This window comes from Quercus suber, unplaced genomic scaffold (assembly GCF_002906115.3).
Source record: "Quercus suber isolate HL8 unplaced genomic scaffold, Cork oak 2.0 scaffold_81, whole genome shotgun sequence".
NCBI lineage: Eukaryota > Viridiplantae > Streptophyta > Magnoliopsida > Fagales > Fagaceae > Quercus > Quercus suber.
In genome coordinates, this window is record NW_027069546.1 from 1,095,953 (window position 1) to 1,121,057 (window position 25,105).

General features: G+C 34.1%; 2 non-coding genes across 2 annotated transcripts; both read right to left on the minus strand.

Moving 5' to 3' along the window:
- Positions 1–8,953: 8,953 nt before the first annotated feature.
- On the minus strand, positions 8,954–9,169 carry LOC112035515 (small nucleolar RNA U3). The gene has a single exon (XR_002885514.1). It is a non-coding gene; the product is annotated as a small nucleolar RNA U3 (small nucleolar RNA).
- An 8,714-nt stretch (positions 9,170–17,883) lies between these two features.
- LOC112035513 (small nucleolar RNA U3) lies at positions 17,884–18,099 on the minus strand. Its single transcript, XR_002885512.1, has one exon. It is a non-coding gene; the product is annotated as a small nucleolar RNA U3 (small nucleolar RNA).
- Positions 18,100–25,105: the final 7,006 nt, after the last annotated feature.

Sequence of the window (25,105 nt, forward strand, 5' to 3'; positions counted from 1 at the left end):
TTTTGTTCTGCTTTTTTTTTTTTTTTTTAATATGTATCACGTTAACTATCTTTTTTTTTTCTTTTTCTTTTTTAAAATGTAATTTTGAAATGTTGGTGGTGACTGAATGTATATGTTTTTTGCATTAAATTTTTTTATTTTTTTATTTAGGTTTGTAGCAACCTTGAGTTCTACTTTTTTTTTTTTTTAATGTATCACGTTAACTCTCTTTTTTTTTTTTTTAAAAAAAAAATGTAATTTTGAAATGTTGTAGTGACTGAATAATTTTAAACGTAAGTAAGGAAAGTGAAGTGAGTTTGCTTTGAAAACTAACATAAAGTTGTCCTATTTTGTAGGAAGTTAGATATGTATCTTTATTTTGAACAATTTTAATAAGACTTTTAGGAAAAATGATCTCATCAAAATTTAAATCAAACACAAACTCTAACAAATTGATGCTATTATCTTTGGTTTGTTGATTAATTTTTTTTTATCTCTCTCAGGTTCACGTGTGCACAAATTTTTTGGATTGCATTGAGGAGTCATTGGAATGGAATATTAGATAAGTTCGAGTGAAAGACTTTACAAGAATTATTATAGGTATTAACCTGAAGAAAGTTTTTTTTTTTTTTTTTACCATCATTGTATATGTTTTTGGTGTTAATTTTATTTATTTATTTTCTATTTAGGTATGTAGCAACCTTGAGTTCTACTTTTAATTAATTAATTTATTTATTTATCTATCCATACTACTATTTAAGGGGCTGTACTTGTTTGGATTGAATTTTTTTTTGTTCCAAAATACCCACACATCCCTATGTTTAAGTAGAGACAAATTAAAGGATAATTTGGTAAAACTATATCTTTTAACTCTTGCATAAACATTGCCTACAAAATAGAATCATTCTCTGTTCAGGTATTTGAAATGCTCCAACTACCCATGTTCCTTCCGTCAATAAACTCACGATTGCAAAATTTTTTTTTTTTTTTTTACCTTTATCAAGGCTTAACCGTTACAACATTAAAAAAAAAAATCCATTTTTTTTTTTAATTTGCGGTTTCTTACTCTAATCTCACATTACTTTTAAATTTTTTTTTGAAAAAACAAAACAAAAAACAAAAACCTGCTCCCAGTTAATTGTTTATGTTCACGTTCATTCTCCTCCCTCACCCTCAAAAATAGGTCCTACAACTATCCAATCCTCATCCCTATCCTCAAGTCCCCTTTTTTTTTTTTTTTAAAAAAAAATTTATATATACCAAGAGCAACCACCATTTTTGCATTTTGGTAACAGGTGACAGCCACTCAAAACACGATTCAGAAGGTATTTACTCAACACTCAAAGAGATTGCCCGCTGTGTCCACCACCATCACAGCAACATGGACACTTAAAGAAATATTGAAACGCCAGTCAGTGAGTCCTACCGAAAGGTTTGAAGGTGCAGGTCTCGCCACTGAATCGTGTTCCATTACTCTGCAAAAACAACAAAAAAATTTTGTGTACCATTATATATTTGGTAGCTTTTCTCCTTAAATGTTTGGTTGAGGTTGTTCTTACTTTTTTAATACTTCTATTACTTTTGATTTTTTTTTTATATATTATAAATTATTACTTTTGTAAATACTTATTTCCTTTGATTTAAGTTGTTCTTTATGCATGTACTTTGAACTTATGTTTGGTTAAAGTTGTTTTTTAGGCCGTTCATGTGTTGTGTGGTGATTGATGAAATCTTGGGAAATTGCTGTCATTTGAAAAGATTTTGCATTTGTCTATGATATAGCACCCTGTACCACATAAGATGCTCAATATTACCAAGCAAATAATGCACACATAAATCTTTGGCTTTGCCATTATAAATACATTCGTAACAAATTCAACTGAAAAAAATTTATATTGTTAAGTTCTAAAGGTTTAGGAATTTATGTATTTAGAACTCTAATTTGTAATATTGGCAAACCATGATCAAAACGATATGTTTAGTCTTGTTATAGTGTGCTCAAAGTTGTTTAATTATTGTAAAGTTGGAATCGAGACACTGTAGATGCATTGGGGCATTTCGTTCTGGCTCGATCGATCGAAGAATAGATTCGATCGATCGAAAGTCGACCAGATTGCGTTTTCTGCAGAATTTCCAACTCAGCCCTAACTCATTAAACGTTTAGGGTTTTATGTTTTTGCCCTAGGTATATAAGGCAAAACTCTAGCCACGTTTTGAGAGTTGCTCCAGTTGTATTGTTGCTCATACATTGCTGTTTTGTGTAAATCTCTTGTGAGATCTAGAGGAGCTTTCCTTTACACAAAACTTAGAGTTTTCAAGTTAGAGATAGTATCAACATCTTGATGATCAACTTGGTTGCTACCATTGAAGCTTAAAGAATATCAAGCGTGGATGCTTGTAGCTGATTGAAGAATTCAAGAAAGAAGGAGTCCGTGGATTCAGAGCTTGCACGTGGTCGTGTCAGTAAATTCTACTGGTGGGTAGCATTAGGAAGTCAAGCGGGGAGCTTGTAGTCCTTCTGTATGAACTTCGATTCTTTCGCATAGTGGATTTAGGTTTACCTTGAGGATAGCTAGGTCAAATCCTCCCCAGGTTTTTACCGTGTGGTTTCCTGGGTGATCATATCATTGTGTCTTTTATTATTCCGCTGCTTTATTATTTTGATATGATTATTTGATTGCTTTAACCTAGAATTGCATAATTTGACTAAGTAACAACTTGGTTAATTAATCTAGGCTAACCAATCTGGTTGTGTTTTAAGGGGTCTAAAACCGTTCATATATAATTATCATTCAACAAGCATCCATATTAAAGAAAAAAATTAAAAGTCTTCATGGTTTCGGTCCAGTATTGATCAATTTGTTTTGGAAGTTATTGAATACAAAGCATGATTTGATAAACTTTTGCTGTCATGAACTAAGCTTCTCTTATTGATTTTTTCAACTTGGATTTTGTGGAATATAAGTGCACAACATCTCATTGGAATCTACAACAATTGAGTTTTGAGGAGATTTTCTTGCCATTGGTCCATATTTTATATAACTGTAATTATCTAATCAAAATTATAGTTAAAATTTGATGTCTAATTTTCTGGACTATTTACAAATTTATCTTAGCTTCATTTGATCAATGTCTTTGGTGAAGTAGTATAAAGATTAGCGATCCGCAAATGACAACAACCATGTTTCTCTATCAAATTCCTTCCGAGGATATTCTCACCATTTCTTTTAGCTAGGCTTTTTTTGATTGATAGGAAAATTTTGTCCCCATCACGTGCTCACGATTACCATAACGAATGCAAATTATTTTAATGAGATTATTCAATGTAGTTAAAAGATTATTCAAGTATCCACCAACATATCTCACTTATCTAAGTACTAGCCTCTGAGCACGCGCGTGCTCAGAGGCTTTTCTATTTTTTGAGTAAGGGTTAATTTAGAACATTTATTATAGTTTGGGATTATTACATTTTCCAATCACAAAAAAACCTAGGGGTGTGATGAGTATTATGCGTTAACAGGTGAAATAATTTTTCATCACACTCCTAGATTTTTTTTTTTTTTTTTTTTTTTTTTTTTTTTTTTTTGTGATTAGAAAATATAGTAATTCCAAATTATAATAAATACTCTAAATTAACCCTTACCTAAAAAATAGAAAAGCCTCTGAGCATGCGCGTGAGCGCGTGCTCAGAGGCTAGTAATTTTTTAAATGTTTAATCATTTTCTTTATTATGATTTATCTAATTTATTGCTATTATATTTTAGGTGTCATTCATATGGATTACAATGATTATATTAATAATAGTGATGATGATCATTCTTATGATGTGGAAAATGATGAACATGATGATGAAGAATTATATGATCTTGTTGTTGATGAATGTCATGCTGCAGTGACATATTGTATGAAATATATTGATAAACAATCTTGTAGAGATTTTGAACAACCTTGTTTGATAGGTAATGAAACGAAATGTCATGAAATGTTTAGAATGAAGCCACATGTTATCCTCTAGTTGTGAATGTTTTACAACATATATATGAACTTCAGCACACAAGGCATATTAGACTTGAAGAGTCAGTAGGAATATGTTTGATGATACTTGGACAAGGAGCATGTAACATGTTGGTTCAAGAAAGATTTCAACATTCTGGTGAGACTATACATAGACATTTTCATAGAGTTCTAAAGCAACTTAACATAATGTCAATGGATATTCTCAAGCCTTCTAACACTACATTTAGTGTAGTTCCAAGACACATACAAAAAAATCCATTGTACATGCCACACTTTCAGGTATTCATTTCATACATTCTAATTTGCTTCTAATATTTGTTACGATTATTTCCTAAGTAACTAAAATTTATGTTCTATTATAGGATTGTATTGGTGCCATTGACGGTACACATATCCAAGTTGTTGTTGGAGACGACAAGAAAGCTCCATATTATAATATAAAGGGTGTGCCATTTTTTAATGTGATGGTATCATGCAATTTTGATTTACTTTTCACATTTGTTATGGTTAGATGGAAAGGTGCAGCACATGATACACGTATTTTCCTAAATGCTATCCATTGATAATTTGTCAATTTTCCAAAACCACTACTATGTATATATTATTTTTATATATTAAATATGTATGAAGGATATTATTTATGTAAATCTTGCATATATTTTTTTCTTTTACTAGAAAAATATTATTTAGTTGATACTGGATACCCCTTAAAGAAAGGATATTTGCCACCTTATAAGGGATAGAGGTACAATCTTTCAAATTTTCGACGAGCTGGTCAAGGGAATCACATAGAAGAGAGATTTAACTATGTTCACTCATCACTTAGAAGTGTGATTGAGTGAACTTTTGGAGTGTAGAAGAATAGATGAAAAATTTTGAAGCAAATGCCATCTTATGACATTAAGGACCAATGAAACATTATAGTTGCTACTTGTGTTTTTTATAATTTTATTAGGAAACATGATAGGGAGGATGAGGGATTCAATTGGGATGAGCATGACTTGGACAGACCAAGAAGCAATAGTAGTGGAGTAGGTAGTAGCAGACAGGCAAACATTGAGAATATACAAGATGAGGAGATGAAATTTGTTCATGACAAGATAGCTCGGTCCATTTGTGGGTTGTAAACAATATTTTCATTATTTTTATTTTGGTTTTTAATGTTTTGGATAAGAACTTTTTTATTATTATTATAATGGATTATCTAGTATTGATATTTGAAAGTTCAAATAGCGTTGAAAACACTATGAACGTTTAGACCCCCAAACAACAAAATACCAATTCAAGCTTTATATCAAATAATGTATGTGCGGAAAATGATAACAAGCTTATATCAGAATTGATAAACAATCTAAACCAATAAAAAACATATCCACAACAGAAATTAAATGGTAAAGATTAAGGGAAGAGAGATGCAAACACAAGGACAACACAACGATGTGTTATTGAAGAGGAAACTGAAGCTCTGGGCGTAAAATCTCTCCACCACCCTCCAAGCAGTCAATAATCCACTAGAAAATGAAGTTGGAATACATGAACAGTAATAGACCCTCCAAGCCTAATCTACCCATGTACCTAAGCCTTCCAAGCTTCTTGCTCCAACGAGGTTACACCGAACCTTTATCTTTTCTAGCTTGTCGGATTCCGCTATAAACCATAGCATCAACCAATAACCATTGGTTCCTTCCAAACTGCTTCCCTTAGCACCAAAATACCTTCTCATAGACGTGGGTATGGTAAGAAAATGATTTGGTCAAGAACCTCTCAAGGATGTATTAATGGAGAGGGTGAGAGTAGAGGACTTTGAAAAGTCTCTAAGTGAAGATTGCAGATGAATCGATTTTGTTTTTCTCTAGGGTTTTTCTCTCAAAATTCTCTCTGAAAGCTCTCTACATTTCGTGGGTATAAGGGGTATTTATACTAGGGTGAGATAGGAATGCGAAGAGTCAGGTTTTTCAAAACAGAGCTGGTTGGCGGCTTGGCCTCGCGACTTGGTTGAGTCGCGAGATAACAGAATGGTCAGGCTAGACTTTTTGTCCTGTAGTGCTCTAGCTGGCGCGACTGTTCATCTTCTCGCACGCTTCACTCGTGTGCTGCATTTAGCGGCTTGCCAGTCGCGAGTCACCTGCGAGTCTCAACCACGAAGCCCTACATCCTTGCACAATTTTGAGCAATTCTTCACACTCTCTCAATCACTAACCTTACAGGAATCCCACCTAAATACAAGGTTTCTAAGTGCTGAAATACAAGCAAATTGGCATAGAATAAAGCCAACAAGATAGTTGATTAAATTCAACCTTACAATATTGTTGGCAATGAATATTTTAATATAATTATTCTCCTAATCATTTTAATATCTTTCTCTTGATGAGTTTAAAAAAATAATTTAATTTAATATTTTTGGTGATGAACATATCTTTCTTTTGGAGTGTTTGAGTTATATTTCTCATTTTAGGGTATTTAAATACTGAATTTAGAGAACTCCTCTTACCAGTTTTTAGTTTTTAAATAATATTGTTTAATGACACTTTTGTAAATATTTGGAAAAGTGTGAGACCCACAATTTGACAATACCCAACGAGTTTTCTTTCTCTCTCCAGACTTTTCTTTTTTTCTTTTTCCCTCTCTTGAACACTGTTTTTTAATATTCTTTATTCTTCTTCTTTCTTCTTTTGCTTCTTCTTTCTTTCTTTTATTCTTTTTATTTTCCTCTCTTTTGAACGTTGCTACTCTCTCTTCTTCTTCTCTTTTTTCTTTTTCCTGGGTTTGGATGACTTGTGATGCAATTTGGCTTCTTTCGTTGTATTCTCATGCTATTTTCTCTTAGCCCCTCTTTACTTGTTTTCTCATTGTAATTTTTTTTCTTTTGCTTCTTTCTTGTCTGGAGAACGGGTTTGCTAGATCCTAGTTGTATAATACTTATTCTTTGGATTCATTAATAAATTTTTGTCTTAACTAAAAAAATAGTAATTTGGCTTTGATTCAGTTGTTTCAGTGAATTGTTCAAGCTTGGACTTGCAAAGGAGAGAGATCGGACGGAGAGGAAAGAGAGAAAATAGATAAATAATTACATTTTATTGATCATATCAGAAAAATTACACTTTTTCTTAAAAATGCCAATACATAATGTGGGGGGATGAGGATCCAAAAAAGTTGATAGGATAGGTAGGGGCATTTCCGAGGAGGTAAACTTTGTGGAATATTGGCGGTATGCCCCTAGAGAGTACTCACCTAACTTGAGAAGAGGTTGAACTACTACAATTGACAAGGGCACCGAGGACTCCTACCTAACCTTAGAAAGTTAAGAGTCAGGGGTGAAGGGAGCACGGTGCAACCCAAGGAAGAAAAAGGGTGACTTGGCACTGAACAAGGAAAAGAAAAAAAGGAAGGAAAAAATAGACATCCCCTCTGCATTAAATGCACCTAATCACTTAACTGGCCACATTAATGGAGAAATGACCATAAATAGTGCTCACACAAATCACACCTTGGTGTAAAACTTTCTAGTAAGGTCTTGACAAGACAAGTATCAAGAGAGCTTGATCCTAACCCTCTAAATGTAAAGTCTAGATGCATTTTGGCTAAGTTATATAAAGCCAAGAAACATCTAGATCTAGGGGAGTTCTTTTTGGGGGAGAAAGAAAGAACACAAAGAGATTATCCAATTATAACCTCTTCCTTTGACCAAACCCGAGGACAGACACATAGCCATTTTAGGGCTTTTTCTAGTTGAATATTTTTACTACACACCTAAGATTGGTTTGACTATCAATTTTTGTCACAGAATGGGTATTTAAAAGTTGATCTTACACTCCACCTCTAAAAATGAATTGTGTAAGCAAATAGTAATAGAATTATAACTTGCTTATTTCCTTGTTTTTACTTTTTGCCCGCCACACATACCAAACACACAATTATGTTTTTTCACTTTTAAAAAAATGTTGTTAGAAATATGGTATCAAACACATTTTTTGCATTATGAGTACTTTAAATATGTGTTTTTACAATACTTTTTAAACCACGGTTTTCACATCATTTTGAACAATACTTAAAATCTACTCCCAAACAAGCCCTTAATATGGCTTTAAAGATAGAAAACATATATATTCACATTTTTATCAGACGCTTATCTATAGTTTTTAAAATGGTGTTTTCAAAACGCTAGTTTTTAAAACGCACATTTTGAAAGAGCTTATCCAAACAGGCCCTAAGTTTGGTAACTTAACTCAAAATGCATTTTTATAGATTTCTAGGTATGAAAATGAATTTTGCTATTTTTTGTGCTTGTTTGGTAAATTTTGTTGGGACACAAAATTGGCAGAGAGGCTATGAGCAATGCTGACATCAATTGCTATGCTAGATTCATAATCTCCCTTTGCCTAAAAAATGAGAGCTATAAGTCGTCAATGATCAATCAGTTGCTTCTTCGAGGGATGCTGATGCAGTATGCTCCCTATGGATTTCAAGAGTCTCCTTATAGAAGCTCTCTACCTCATCAAATTGCATTTGCTTGAACATGGGCCTCAGCTAAGTACCTGCCATTTCCAGGCAATGCAGTTATGCTACTAAACAAAGGGAGGCGTGAACTCAAAAGTATACAAATATCTACAACTCTGCTTACGCATATTCAAATGACAAGAACCCAAAAACTGACATTTTAAAAGAAGTCGAACAACCACATCTCACCCCATTAAAAGTCACAACAGAGCATGATAGTCGTTATTTCTCTTCCTCCTAGAATAACATCAAAACACTGCTTAGGAATTTTATCAAACACGTTGTGTTACTTGTGGACATGCATTTTTGCATCAAATTAGTAGAGGAAACAATCACTACATTGCAACTTAAAGCCTTAAACCAAGCAGTTCAATCCAAAAAAAAAATGGAGAAGATTAAAAAAAAAAAAACTCAGAGTTTAGGGATATTGTGATTTGTGAAGAGAGCAAAAAGATTTTGAAGCCTGTCAGACAGTCGTGCGATCATCTCAACCAGCCGAAGGCAGTTGAGAACGATCCTCTACAGTTCGGTGCCTTTAACAGAGACAACGAGGCCGTTAATCACGCTCTGATCGCACGGCCATGGTTCATCCACCAGGTTTGGGGTCCTGTCTCCTTAGTGAGCAAGGCTACAGAGGTACGATCCTATAGAACAGATCCTGTTCAAGTAAGGTCGTGCCCTCTTAACTTATTTTACTACCAATAAACCAAAGTTCTGGTTACTATCTTGTCGATATGGGACAATGTTGTTTGGTTTGAATCAAACTACTTGTCCGTGGACAAAAAAATCTTCTGATCCTATTACTGCAACAATAACAATTAAAAAAAAAAAAAAAGGAAAAGGGGGATTAAATATGGGTCTTCAAGAGACTACCGAGAGACCGTTTCGTGTACTATTTTTAATAGAATGACTATGATTGTGTTTGGAGAAAAGTTGAAAAATGCAATTTTTTTATTATTTAATTTATTTTTGTTATTGTTCATCGGTCTAATTGTACTTGTGGGGTAGCTTGGATGTACTGATTTATAGTCTTTGGCTTTTACACAGCATCCTCAGTTGTCCCACATCGAATAATAGTTCCCCCACTTTCTGCCTTATAAGCTGTGAAGCGAAGGAATAGTGTATCATCAGTTATTTCTTTGCTTCGATGTGGGACAACTGAGGATGCCTTGTAAAAGCCAAAGGTTATAAATCAGTACATCCAAGGTACCCCACAGTACTGTTTGGTATTATTTATGGGTTTCACTATATTATTTGAATTATCTTTTAACTATTTAGTTAATTTCAGCTAAATAAGTTATTCCTAAACGGACTCTAAAATATATGTTGATAATCAACCTTTGCAACATTCTTCCTCTTTATGGAATAGACATCAATTGTGAACAAAATATGTAACATAGAACACGGACATACAACCTACTGCTATGGCTGAGCGACTATGAGATATGGCATACAATTTTGGTTGGTGCCCTTAGCTTCTATTTGATTAACTTTTTATTTTTATTTTTTTATATTTTTATTAATATGTGGGTGTTCATAGAGCATTTAATCAAATCTAATTAAGTGTAGTTTTTTTTTTTTTTTGGATAAATTTCAACCTATAACATCCTCTTTCGATGATCATGCTTTTTATTGCCAAATCAAGACACCAATAATTTTTTAGTGTAAGCAGGGATGGAACTTCAGATATCTTATTCAACTATCAGAGACTTTACCAGTTGAGTTAATTTTTTGTATAGTTTGTTGTCATATACACATTGGGTATATAATAACTTCAAGGAAAAATCACTTAAGTTGATCCCAGATTATTGCATAAAAGACTTAAATTCATGATCTTATGGGTCACTTAATGCTTGAAAATTATTAGAGAGACCTCACAATTGGGTCGGGTTAATAGAGTTTAAATCAAAATGGGTCATCCTAAAAAAGTTACAAGCAAATTGAGTTGACTGGGTTATGGGTTGACTCGTATTTTTTTCACATGCAAAAATAAATAATAATAATAAATGAACAAGAAAAATGCTAAATGTCAAAAAAAAAAAAAAAAAAGTTAAATAATACATAGATGCTTAAGCTTACACAATTCAATGTTCACTAACAATACTATCATCATAAAAGTTAGGTGATTTGTCGTTGAGTACCCAAAAAGGCAAAAACAGAATAGTTTTTATTTTTTAAATATTTCTTACATTAAAAAAACCATAAGCCCATAACTTTGGTGGCATTCTTGCGCGACATACTCATAATATATAAAATTTGTTCAAATTGGAAACAATGAAAAAGATGCTGGCTTACTTGCAACAGATGAGGCTGACAATGCAAAAATCTGATGAGTTTTATTGCAAAAATTTGAGGCTCAAACCAATGCTGAGTCTTTTATCACATCAAATGATGTAAAAATGTTGTTTTAGTCTAAGTTTACAATATTGAGTTTATATTGTAAGCTTAATTTCTCTAAATCTTGTTGACCCGTGGTCAAAGTAGAAAGAAAACTTTATGGTGGCTACTATTTGATTCAACGTAGTCATTACATATGGAATGATTGACGTCAATCGTCATGTTACATTTACATGGTTTAGCATTTGGAATGATTTGCTAACTTTGTTTAGTCTAATTTTTTTTTTTTAAATGTTTTTAAAAAAAGGGTTAGGTCGCAGGTTAGACAGGTTGGCCTAACTCGACTTGAAAGGAAAAAAAAAAGGTTTGTTACGGGTCAACTTGCTTTTAGTTTGAGTAAAAAATTATTGGATTTGGGTCAAGCTAATAGATCTGGATCCAATTTTTTTTCTCTCCTCTCCTTCCAACCAAATACCCACCAAAAAAGTTTTCATTTTCCCATTTTTTCTCCAAAGTTTTCTATCCACCCTATTTCAGCTTCAAACAAACACACCCTTAGGGTTGATTGATGATTATATTTTCGTACCCTTCATTAAACATTGACAAATAGTATTAGATTGGGGTAAAATTTAGGTTTCTTAGGTTTTGTATTATAGTTTTTTCAATTAAATTCAACTAAATTTTTTAAAGCAAATTTCACTTTCCCCTCCTTAAGTATAGGGTAGTTGTTATATCCCCCTTCAGATTAAAAAGTGAGAATATCCTCCATTTAACTCTAACTTTCATTAATAAGAATTTTATCCACTCTGTTAGTATTTTCAATCACATTAGCGGATTTGTGTTCAAAACCCACACTAAAGTAACTTCAGTATTAAACTCAAAAAAAAAAAAAAAAAAGTAACTTCAGTACCTTCCACACGTTGTTATAGTCAGGGGGAACATTGAATTTGTTGAATACTTTAATGGTTGCAAATTATAATCCATCATATTGTTATTTTATTAAAAAAAAAATTTTATCAGCCCTTACGTTGCCACAATTATATTTTGGCGAATTACAATCCATCAATTTTTGTAATTGTATTATTATTTTTATGTTTAAGTACTTTATACATTTTTTTTATTAGGTTGGTGTCTTATACATACATACATACATATATATATATATATATACACACGCAAAGTTCAAAGAAAGTCAAATTAGATTCTTAATTAAATTCTAAAGGCCTGTTTGGTAAACAATCTTAAACACACATTTTTAGTTTTTAAACAATATTTTACACATTTTCACACACTTTTTTACCTACATGTATTTCAAAAAACTATAAACAACATTACTCAAATTTTGTACCACGTGTTTTATATAAGTTTTTGAATTTTTATGCTAAGTGAGTTATTGTATCAATTAAGTTTTCTTAATTTTGCTGCTAAACGCGAAAACCAAAGAAACTACTATAAGAACTTGGCTTGGGTACAATGCATCCGGCCATTAGGATGGCAACACATGTCAATTTTTATAGGGATGAAATGCTGCTTACTATTTAGTATTTTAAAAAAAAAAAGAAAAAGAAAAAAAGAAAGAACAGAACGAGAATAGAGGGGGAGAGAAGGTCCATAAGGCAGAGAGAGAGAGAGAGAAAGAGAAATCTGAATTGCACCACCGTCAGGCTGGCCTTCTGTCAAAGCTCTGGTTAAAATGTAGAAACAATTGAAACTCTGGTGGTGAGAACTTCTCACTGAGAAGGGGTATTCTCTTAACTATAGAAACAAGTTTCACAAAAGCTATTATTGAGAGCGATTCTCTGCAGGTAGTTACAGCTCTTCAGAATCCTACAGAGAATTCATCCTTACTGGGCCATGTCAATGAAGATGCTAGATTGGCTGCAATGTCAAGCATGAAGCAAACCACGCAGTACATATATTGGCGTGAAAGGCCTTAATACACGGTTCTTAAAATGTTTGGTTGGAGGTGTTAGAGATATATATTAGACAGATATTAGCCCAATGTAATAGGCCCAAGCCCGGTCTTACTTGTACTAGTAGTCTAGGATTTAGTCGCCTATATATACTCATGTTAGGGTTCATCAAGAACACGAGAGTTATGTGGTTCAGCCTTGACGACCTACATCCACGGAGGAATCCCTTAAGGGCTACATCTTTATTGTATAGGAGTGTAGTATAATAACCTGTGTTATAATGAACCCTAACATGAGTATATATAGGCGACTAAACCCTAGACTACTAGTACAAGTAAGACTGGGCTTGGGCCTATTACATTGGGCTAATATCTGTCTAATATATATCTCTAACACCCTCCCTCAAACTCAAGGCGGAAGCTCGATGAAGGCTTGAGGTTGGATAAGCATGAGAAGATCACTTGGAGATGCCTTGAAGAATGCCTTTGAAGAAACCACAATGAAAAATGTGCCAATTGACCAATTTTGGAGTTTTAAATGAAGAAACGGAGTCCAAAATTGGAATCTACGCGAAAAACTGAGCAAGATAGGCCTTTTTGGAAATTTTAACTTTTGGTCAAATGTCAAAGCAAAAAGTCAAAGTCAACTGGTCAAAGTCAACAGATCAGGGTCAAAGTCAACGGATACTGGTCCGGGTCGGTTCCGGGTTTCCGGGTCAGATCACGGATCAGGCAGCAGAGCCGCTAACGTCATCCTATGACGTGTCGCTGACGTGGAGTAGGGCTGATGTGGCAACGGCTTGCGTGGCGCTGACGTGTCAAGATGACGTCATCATATGACGTCAGCATCAGACTTCAGGCGCGTGTGGCGCGTGACGTTATTCCACCGGCGCATGGATAACTCCGGTAGGCGCGTGAGAGCGTGTGCGAAGGAGATTGGTGCTCAGACTTCGGGGTTTGGCAGATCGGCGAGCTACGAGGCCGTCATGGTGGCGCGTGTTCCGGAGAAGGATCTACTCCTGAGGAATCCGAGGCGGTGCGTGAGCTACAACGAAGGCGCGTGGTGGCGCGTGAGGCTGCCGTTGGTGGCCGTGTTTCTGGGTTTTTGTCGCGGGAGGTCGTGTAGCACGTCTGTGGTATTGGTTTCATCAGGCAAGGCATGGATTTGCACAGATCTGAAAAGTTAAGCAACGGCTTGGTTGGTTGTTGGATTTTGACACAGCACAGAGCCATGGTGGCTGCAAGATGCCGTGGAGTCTAGATCCGGCAGGCAAGCATGTGTGACTTTTGATGGTGGTGTGCACGTGAGAATCTTCTTTGCTTGCTAGAGATGTTTATTTGATGCCAAGAACGAAGTTTGGCTCTGATACCATGTTGAATATTAGCTCTGATACCATGTTAAATGGACAATATTATCAAACGCAATGTGTTATACTATGTTGTGTATGCTAGAGTGGATGCGGAAGGGAAAAATCGTTTTCCTGGATGCGCACTTCTGATGCTCCGCCAAAACAAGGCGTGGCAGATTTTGCTGCGATCGAGGAGAAGGATGATCCAAGACGCAGACTGTCTTCTTCTTATCCTATCTCCATCCTCCCACGCGAGGCCGCAAAAGCCGTACAGGGCGTGCCCTGACGCACGGCGATGGACCGTCGGGTGAGGATGAGGACATGATACGTTGAGGAAAGTCGTTTTCCTGGATGCGCACTTCTGACGCTCCGCCAAAACAAGGCGTGGCAGATTTTGCTGCGATCGAGGAGAAGGATGATCCAAGACGCAGACCTATTACATTGGGCTAATATCTGTCTAATATATATCTCTAACAGGAGGCAACTCCCTTATCTATTGTAGACGTTGTTCAAAAGGATTTTAAGTAATTGGTTTTTAGTCTCATTTTTCAATGAAAGAAATTTCCAGTTCTCCAAAAAAAAAAAAAAAAAAAAAAAAAAAAAAAAAAAAAAAAAAAAAAAAAAATCTTCTGATCCTATTACTGCAACAATAACAATTAAAAAAAAAAAAAAAGGAAAAGGGGGATTAAATATGGGTCTTCAAGAGACTACCGAGAGACCGTTTCGTGTACTATTTTTAATAGAATGACTATGATTGTGTTTGGAGAAAAGTTGAAAAATGCAATTTTTTTATTATTTAATTTATTTTTGTTATTGTTCATCGGTCTAATTGTACTTGTGGGGTAGCTTGGATGTACTGATTTATAGTCTTTGGCTTTTACACAGCATCCTCAGTTGTCCCACATCGAATAATAGTTCCCCCACTTTCTGCCTTATAAGCTGTGAAGCGAAGGAATAGTGTATCATCAGTTATTTCTTTGCTTCGATGTGGGACAACTGAGGATGCCTTGTAAAAGCCAAAGGTTATAAATCAGTACATCCAAGGTACCCCACAGTACTGTTTGGTATTATTTATGGGTTTCACTATATTATTTGAATTATCTTTTAACTATTTAGTTAATTTCAGCTAAATAAGTTATTCCTAAACGGACTCTAAAATATATGTTGATAATCAACCTTTGCAACATTCTTCCTCTTTATGGAATAGACATCAATTGTGAACAAAATATGTAACATAGAACACGGACATACAACCTACTGCTATGGCTGAGCGACTATGAGATATGGCATACAATTTTGGTTGGTGCCCTTAGCTTCTATTTGATTAACTTTTTTTTTATTTTTTTATATTTTTATTAATATGTGGGTGTTCATAGAGCATTTAATCAAATCTAATTAAGTGTAGTTTTTTTTTTTTTTGGATAAATTTCAACCTATAACATCCTCTTTCGATGATCATGCTTTTTATTGCCAAATCAAGACACCAATAATTTTTTAGTGTAAGCAGGGATGGAACTTCAGATATCTTATTCAACTATCAGAGACTTTACCAGTTGAGTTAATTTTTTGTATAGTTTGTTGTCATATACACATTGGGTATATAATAACTTCAAGGAAAAATCACTTAAGTTGATCCCAGATTATTGCATAAAAGACTTAAATTCATGATCTTATGGGTCACTTAATGCTTGAAAATTATTAGAGAGACCTCACAATTGGGTCGGGTTAATAGAGTTTAAATCAAAATGGGTCATCCTAAAAAAGTTACAAGCAAATTGAGTTGACTGGGTTATGGGTTGACTCGTATTTTTTTCACATGCAAAAATAAATAATAATAATAAATGAACAAGAAAAATGCTAAATGTCAAAAAAAAAAAAAAAAAGTTAAATAATACATAGATGCTTAAGCTTACACAATTCAATGTTCACTAACAATACTATCATCATAAAAGTTAGGTGATTTGTCGTTGAGTACCCAAAAAGGCAAAAACAGAATAGTTTTTATTTTTTAAATATTTCTTACATTAAAAAAACCATAAGCCCATAACTTTGGTGGCATTCTTGCGCGACATACTCATAATATATAAAATTTGTTCAAATTGGAAACAATGAAAAAGATGCTGGCTTACTTGCAACAGATGAGGCTGACAATGCAAAAATCTGATGAGTTTTATTGCAAAAATTTGAGGCTCAAACCAATGCTGAGTCTTTTATCACATCAAATGATGTAAAAATGTTGTTTTAGTCTAAGTTTACAATATTGAGTTTATATTGTAAGCTTAATTTCTCTAAATCTTGTTGACCCGTGGTCAAAGTAGAAAGAAAACTTTATGGTGGCTACTATTTGATTCAACGTAGTCATTACATATGGAATGATTGACGTCAATCGTCATGTTACATTTACATGGTTTAGCATTTGGAATGATTTGCTAACTTTGTTTAGTCTAATTTTTTTTTTTAAATGTTTTTAAAAAAAGGGTTAGGTCGCAGGTTAGACAGGTTGGCCTAACTCGACTTGAAAGGAAAAAAAAAAGGTTTGTTACGGGTCAACTTGCTTTTAGTTTGAGTAAAAAATTATTGGATTTGGGTCAAGCTAATAGATCTGGATCCAATTTTTTTTCTCTCCTCTCCTTCCAACCAAATACCCACCAAAAAAGTTTTCATTTTCCCATTTTTTCTCCAAAGTTTTCTATCCACCCTATTTCAGCTTCAAACAAACACACCCTTAGGGTTGATTGATGATTATATTTTCGTACCCTTCATTAAACATTGACAAATAGTATTAGATTGGGGTAAATTTAGGTTTCTTAGGTTTTGTATTATAGTTTTTTCAATTAAATTCAACTAAATTTTTTAAAGCAAATTTCACTTTCCCCTCCTTAAGTATAGGGTAGTTGTTATATCCCCCTTCAGATTAAAAGTGAGAATATCCTCCATTTAACTCTAACTTTCATTAATAAGAATTTTATCCACTCTGTTAGTATTTTCAATCACATTAGCGGATTTGTGTTCAAAACCCACACTAAAGTAACTTCAGTATTAAACTCAAAAAAAAAAAAAAAAAAGTAACTTCAGTACCTTCCACACGTTGTTATAGTCAGGGGAACATTGAATTTGTTGAATACTTTAATGGTTGCAAATTATAATCCATCATATTGTTATTTTATTAAAAAAAAAATTTTATCAGCCCTTACGTTGCCACAATTATATTTTGGCGAATTACAATCCATCAATTTTTGTAATTGTATTATTATTTTTATGTTTAAGTACTTTATACATTTTTTTTATTAGGTTGGTGTCTTATACATACATACATACATATATATATATATATATACACACGCAAAGTTCAAAGAAAGTCAAATTAGATTCTTAATTAAATTCTAAAGGCCTGTTTGGTAAACAATCTTAAACACACATTTTTAGTTTTTAAACAATATTTTACACATTTTCACACACTTTTTTACCTACATGTATTTCAAAAAACTATAAACAACATTACTCAAATTTTGTACCACGTGTTTTATATAAGTTTTTGAATTTTTATGCTAAGTGAGTTATTTTCCTCCTAGAATAACATCAAAACACTGCTTAGGAATTTTATCAAACACGTTGTGTTACTTTTGTACATGTATTTTTGCATCAAATTAGTAGAGGAAACAATCACCACATTGCAACTTAAAGCCTTAAACCAAGCAATTCAATCCAAAAAAACAGAAGATTAAAAAAAGAAAAAAACTCACAGAGTTTAGGGATGATTGTGATTTTTGAAGAGTGCAAAAAGATTTTGGAAGCCTGTCAGACAGCCGTGCGACCATCCCAACCAGCCGAAGCAAGTTGAGAACGATCCTCTACAGTTTGGTGCCTCGAACAGAAGCATCAAGGCCGTTAATCACGCTCTGATCGCACGGCCATGGTTCATCCACCAGGTTTGGGGTCCTGTCTCCTTAGTGAGCAAGGATACAGAGGTACGATCCTATAGAACAGATCCTGTTCAAGTAAGGTCGTGTCCTCTCAAGCTGCTTCGCTCTAAATAAACTAAAGTTCTACTTACTATCTGGTCGATATGGGACAGTGTTGTTTGGTTTGAATCAAACTACTTGCTCGTGGACAAAAATGTCCCTTTGAACCTTCCCACTTCAGTCCTTGCTGGCTGAGCAAGGACAAAAATACCCCGGCCCCTCGGGTCAATTATAATTAGGACAGATAGTGTCTCTGTCTCCCTGGCCCCTCGGACAAAAATGCCCCTTTAAACCTTCCTAATAAATTGGTTAGAGTTGTTCACGTGTATTATTTATAAGAATAAAATATACTTGTAATACATTAACTTCTTTAATTATATTCAAAATTTTTTGGTGGATTAAATTTAATTATTCATGAAGAAGATAACATTATGTGTTTTATTAGACTATACAACCAATGGTTTAAATTTATTGGAGAACGTAATGTACAACACCTAAGAGCATCCTCAATAATTTAGCGGCCAATACAAAATAACTTGTACAACAAAGAAGCTAAACTCAAAATAATTTGAGTATCATCTACAACAAGCTATTATCTATAGATGATAGCTCACTGTAGCTTAAAACTTAAAACAAAAATAATAATTTTTTAATGTGTGGTGTTAAAAAAAATAGTATTTTAATGTGTTAGTTGTGATTATTATTTATTGTATTAGATATATTATTTTATTATGTTATTTATATTATTTTAATGTGTTAAATGTTAAAATAAAACTTTTGATATTGGGTGTATTATAAAGTATGGTGTTAAAATAGATAAAATAATGTTTTAAGTTGCTAAAAGCTATATTTTTTAGCTTTCTTACTGTGATACTCTAAGATCGTGTATCTATTTTTTACCTTATTCATAACGAAGTGACTATGAGTAATTGGTTATGACATACCATTTTGGTTGGTGCCCTTAACTTATTATTCTTTTTTAAATGCGAGTGTTCTTAGAGCATCTAATTAATCTTCGGATAAGTGTAGTTTTTTATCCCATACATATTGGGAATACAAATAAGGAGAAATCTCTATTTGTTTAATAGCTCAGTTAGAAATCCCAATCTAATGAACCTAATATACTACCCCCACCTAGGACCACTTGAACTTGAGTCCTCAAACCCCACAAACCTTTAAGGCTTGGGGAAGTACCACTCCGCCCAACATGGGCGGTGGTAAATCTCTAAAGTTGATCCTAAGGTATTTGAATGAAAGACTTAAACTCATGATCTCATGGATCATGCAACACTTTAAAACAGTTAGACAAACCCTCTAGGGTTGATTGGTGATCATTAATTGATCCACAATGGATTCATACCCTTCATTAGTCATTGACAAATGGCATTAAAAAGGAGGTAAAATTTAAGTATAGTTTCTTAAGTGTTGTGTTTTATGTTTTTCAATTAATTCAATTATGTGGTTGTAGTTAAGAAAGATAACATTGTTTGAACTACATTAATCAATACAACCACATGGTTGAATTTAATTGAGGAACTTAAGGTATAACATGTTGATGAATCCAATGAATCAGTAGGCTAAAATTTCCGGATGTAATGATCTACAAGCCAAATCCTGAAGAAAACAAACAACAAGTCAGAGGAGACCAGTGGAGGCCGGTCAAAAATCCTCCGATGGTGAAGTTAGTGAATTCTCAATTCTCAGAAAGGGAAAGAATTTTTGGATAGAAAATTTCTAAGTTACCTCTTGCGTTTCAATAAAAGAGCCTTTATATAGTGTTTTTTGAGGCAGTTATTTCTCCAAGTGTTGTGTAGTTTGGAAGATTCTGAGATAACTTCCATAACTGCTTTGGAGGTTACTTCATTTGGGTTCTATTGATTATACCCGTTTTCAAAGGAGGAGCGGTTACATTCTAATAGAAAAGCGGAGTGCCGAGGAGATTTTCAAGACCCTCGTCCATCTTGCTAGTTTGATGGACGAGTGAATCCTCGGACGAGCTTGTCCATCTAGATAGACGGATGGACGAGCTTACAACAAATGAGATTGCTTTCCTGTGGACGAGCTATATGGACGAGTTTAGTAATTGGCTTTTTTGGTGACACCATCACATGTAAAGAACTATACATAATTTTTTTTTTCCTAGAAAAATTGTACTTTTCCTTTCTAAATATATGACAACTGCAATGCCCCCATTTTGGTTTAAACATAGTAGTATCCCCACTAACTCTTGGTAATAAGTATTTTTCCCCCTCCAATAGTATTTTTAGAAACATACATTGATTTGTATTCAAACCCACACTAAATTAACTTTAGTATTCTTCCCATTTTGTTATAGTTAGTGTGGGGGTGGGGGGAAGAGGAAAATTGCAATTGTTGAGTACTTAATGGTTGCAGATTAAAATATTTAACAAAGATAATGCATTTTTTCATCTGTGCTTGTTTGGTAAATTTTGTTGAGACAAAGAATTCATTTTTCTTAGAATGTACTTTTCTCTTCTTATTTACTAAAAAAATTCAAGGATCCATTTCTCATTCTCATTAAGTGAGTTGGGTGTTGTGACCTCACCTACAAATCCATCTTGTTTTCTCAGCAAAAAAAGTTCTCCCCATTATAAGCTATAACTGAACTCCTTTTGTCATTATCCTCCTCATTTATACTAAAATCGAGGATTCTCATTTTAACCTCTCATTCTCGTTTTTACGAAAAGGTAAGGACCCATTTAAGCACAATTCACAAGCTCAAATGATCTTTCTCCTTTTTGTTTTCTCTTCTCTCTTTTCCTTCTCAAGTCCTCTCCGTCAAAACTAAACTCCTCATCCTCCCATTCTTCTTCGTCCACCTCGACCTTGAAAGGTGTCTCAGGTCTAGTTGAGGTGACAACACAAAAAGAAGCTAGTCAAGCTATAAAGGAAAGTTAAGGAGGTGTTGAAGTACCATGATCGTGCACAGATCCAAAGTCTCCCGGAGTTGGCCGTGCCCAAGGCATGTACGTGACAGCGGGGTTAGATGGGTTGAATTCACATGTTATGATATCAATTGTGTTCAGAAATAAAGAGTACAACGGAAGCACCATACAAATTCAAGGTATTAGCCAACAATTTGTGCCTGGTACGGAGGTTGCAGTGGTGGCTGGGACTGGGAAATTCCGGTTTGCTAGGGGGTATGCTACTTTTGAGACATATTTCTTAGACATTCCTACTCAATACTCGGTTATCCGGTTCAATGTCACTGTGCAGCATCACTACTTGAAAATGTTTATGGGGTCAACAGAGATAAAGATATGGACTAGTTGCTGTTGGCCATTAAACAAGTCTGAGAAATAAGCATACATTTATAATAATTGGCACAGAACGGCAAAGCAGGACGACAAAGTCCTAGTTTGTTGGAGTTGCCTTGGTTTGTAATTTTATTCTTCTTCTTTTATTTTTGCTTTTAATATTTTTTTTTTCAAGTATTGACTTTTGAGATGCTCTTATGGTCTCACCCTCAAACTTATCCTACAAAATATAATAATAAGAGAGATTTATTAAAAACCGTTTTTTGTTCCGATTTCCTTGAGCTAAACCAGTAACTTTTTACAAGCATGACTTGAAACTTGTGTACGTAACTTTGAGGTTGAATGTGCATGGCATCAAAGCCAATGCACCCAGACAAGAGTTGGTGGAGCCAATTATGAGAATTTTCTCTTGGAAATCCAGTACAAAATTGATCCCACATGGTTGAGACAGGACTTTGGGTTTAAAATTTCATAGACAAATTACAGTCTACCACCGCGTGGTTTAGTTCAAATTTAAGTATAATGATTTGATATTTGACATTTTACTTATTTAAGTTTTACTCCTTTAAGTTTCTGTAACTTATTTCTCTACTTTTTGTTTAAAACTCATTTTAATACAAAAAATTGACACAAAACAGATTAAAAAGTTAGGATTTGAAGAAATATTTTCCCACTATATCAAGTTGCCCATAAATTATACGCAAATTTGCAACAGAAAATGTAAAAAAAGAAAAATGAAAATTGAGGATTTAATTTTACTTTTTATTTTTTTTTAAAAGGACCTTACTTGGCAATACCCTTCAGTGCAACGTTACTAGACATTACATTCTACACTATCATTTTGATAACATGAAACGAATTGAAATCACAAACCCAACACACAAAATAACCATAAAGTCACAAAATTTCAGAGCAAACAATAAGAAACAATTTTGAAAATATAAAATTAAAAAAGACACACTTGATCTGTTCATTAGTCGCGACCTCATATTCATCCGAATATTTCAGGTGAGCAAAAGAGAGTTGTGAAACTGGAACAAGATCAAGCTCTTTCTTAACCTCTTCAAAGAGTTGTGGGACAGTGGGCTCATATTTTTTTAGAAATTGTACATTTTTTGAAAAAACCAAAATACATTGTATGATCTTTTGTGTTTTGTGTTATGTCTTCAGTAGAGTTTATGTTTTTTCTCTCTCTCTCTCTCTCAAAAACCCAGCCAAGATTCATGAAGTTTGCTTCATTTTGATGGGTTTTTCACAAAAAACTTTCACAATTAGAACTTTGTTGGAGAGAAGTTTTGATATTAATTTGTACGGAGTATTTGTTTGAATTTTTTAATGCATATTCATCCATTTCTTGCAATTTTTAAACCCTAGCTTTTTTACCTATTTTATGTTACATATATTTTTGAATTAAAATTTGTTTTTTTAATGGCAAATGCAGATGTGAGTTATAAAAGCCTAACAGAATAGAGCTCAAGTGGGTAAAATGTCAAATATCAAACTACAAATAGGTAACTTAAATTCAAACCAAACCACAGGTTTATAACTTGTAATTTATCCAAATTTCACTTACAAAAGGTCCTGTCAGTGGAGTTTATGCTCTCTCTCTCTCTCTCTCTCTCTCTCTCTCTCTCTCTCTCTCTCTCTCTCTCTCTCTCTCTCTCTCTCTCTCTCTCTCGTATTGATCCACATACACTGGTTTGGATGGATTTTTGATTTCATAGTGAATGTGGTGCAATAAGTTTGGATTTCATGGTGGCTGGGTTACAATGGGTGATGGGTGACAATGTTGTTAATAGGGGTNCAAAAGACAAAATGCGGCCTGGATTAATGAATACAACGCTTTGGGAATACGGAACTGACAGCGGCAATAATGAAGCGCTTGTATCTATGCCTGCGCACGTGTAAACTTGGGTATTTATGAGCTCTTTTCAAACTTTTTTATTCTTTTTCCTTGCGTGGCAGGTCAAAATCTTACTTTTTCTCCTCGAATGCGAGGGAAAAATTAAAAATTTGAGGGGCTATTGTGGGGGGGGGGGGGAGGGGGAAAGCCCAGTCTAACGTAGTGGGCCTAAAGCCCCATGTGAAGATTACTGTGCGTCCGAAGAGAAGAAGGGATAAGGGCAAGGCCCATCTGGAAGAGGAATCTCCAAAAAAAGAAAAATGATTACAATCCGAAGAGATCGCCTTCTGTCCGAAGAGATTTTATTCCTCTGGCGCGAATAGTACGGATCAATTGAACGTATAAAAGGTCAGAATGAACTTCCGAGCACTCTTCCTGGTCAAGATAAGCTCTGAGTATACTTGGAGACGATAAGAATGAAGAAATATCTAAAGGAAAAGCTGCTACCACCGTATTTAAGGCACTGCAGCAGCTTTTCTAGTCGCATTTATATGGAGAAGACCCCTGAACAGTGTAACCTCACCTACTGCCACTCACACAGAGCAAAAGGAGATGCTTGACGTAACATATACTTGAGTAGGTTCACAGATGAAATACAAGTGGACGATGGAGATGATGAAAAATGAGGATATATAAAGGAAAGAAGCTCCTGGAAAAAGGAAGAGGAAAAAATAGCAATAGGAAAGAAAAGAAAACTTTACTATAACTCTAAGAACTGTAACCACTATATAATCAATGATATGCCTCTTTGGACACCAATTCATTCTATTTTTTTTATGTGTAACTTCATGTTGGGTTATACTTGTAGGTTGTGATTAACTGTTGTCCATTCCATAGTCAATCTAGCTCTTTCACCCATTCTCTACAAATTCATTGTTCTGGGCTTGGGCCACAAATCCTAACCCTACAATAAAGTTTCACAGTATCCATTAAAATGATAATTGAGTCCTTTTATTTTGACAATACAAGCAGCTTATTGAAAATGAAGATATTTTTTTACAGCTCATTGAGAGAGTAATGAAAATATAGGTCTAAAATGAGTGCATTATCCGTTTATCTTGAGTTTTTAGGAGTTATGGTTAGTTACAAACTCTTTGATCCATTCAAAGCGTACATATATGGAGTGATTAAGCAAATCAAGTTAAATTAACTTTTATAAATTGTTTAAAGCATATAAGTGCAAAATATCAAACAAGTGTAAAAAATTACTTGGTAGGTGTACAAAGAACAATTGAAGTTGATAATATTAACTGTAGGGATGAGGATCCCAAATCTAATTTAAATAGGCAGTTAAGGTTATTTTCAAGGATGCACCTCGAACCTCAGTTATGAGCACTAGTTATGTGAGGTGTATAAAGTTAAAACATCAAAAAGGAAAGAAAACAGACTTGGCACGAAATACGAGAATGATGAAGAAAGAAGGGTATAGAAACCATCCCCTCCATATTAAATATGAGACAACTACTCTCTTGGTCGCATTAATGAGGAAATGACCATGAATAGTGGTGGCACAACTAAGATTATAGGGTAAAACTTGCTAGTATGTTCTGGATGGGACCAGAGTTCTGGGAGGGCAATCTTCTTTTTTTCTAGTTTGACTAACCAACCACCTGTACCTTGAATTGCCTTGGCTTATGGGTCTGTTTGGATAGCACTTATTGTTGCTGAAAGTTGCTAAAAACTGATTGTTGCTGAAAACACTATAGCAAAATAATTTTTAAATATATGAATAGTACCGTGGGACCCACTTTTAATATTTTTAATGTGTGAATAGTGCATGAACAATGCGTGAACAGTACACGCACAGTACATGCATAGTGTTTTTTTCTCACAAAAGTCAATAAATCCGGCTGCTAAAAAAAAAAAAAAAA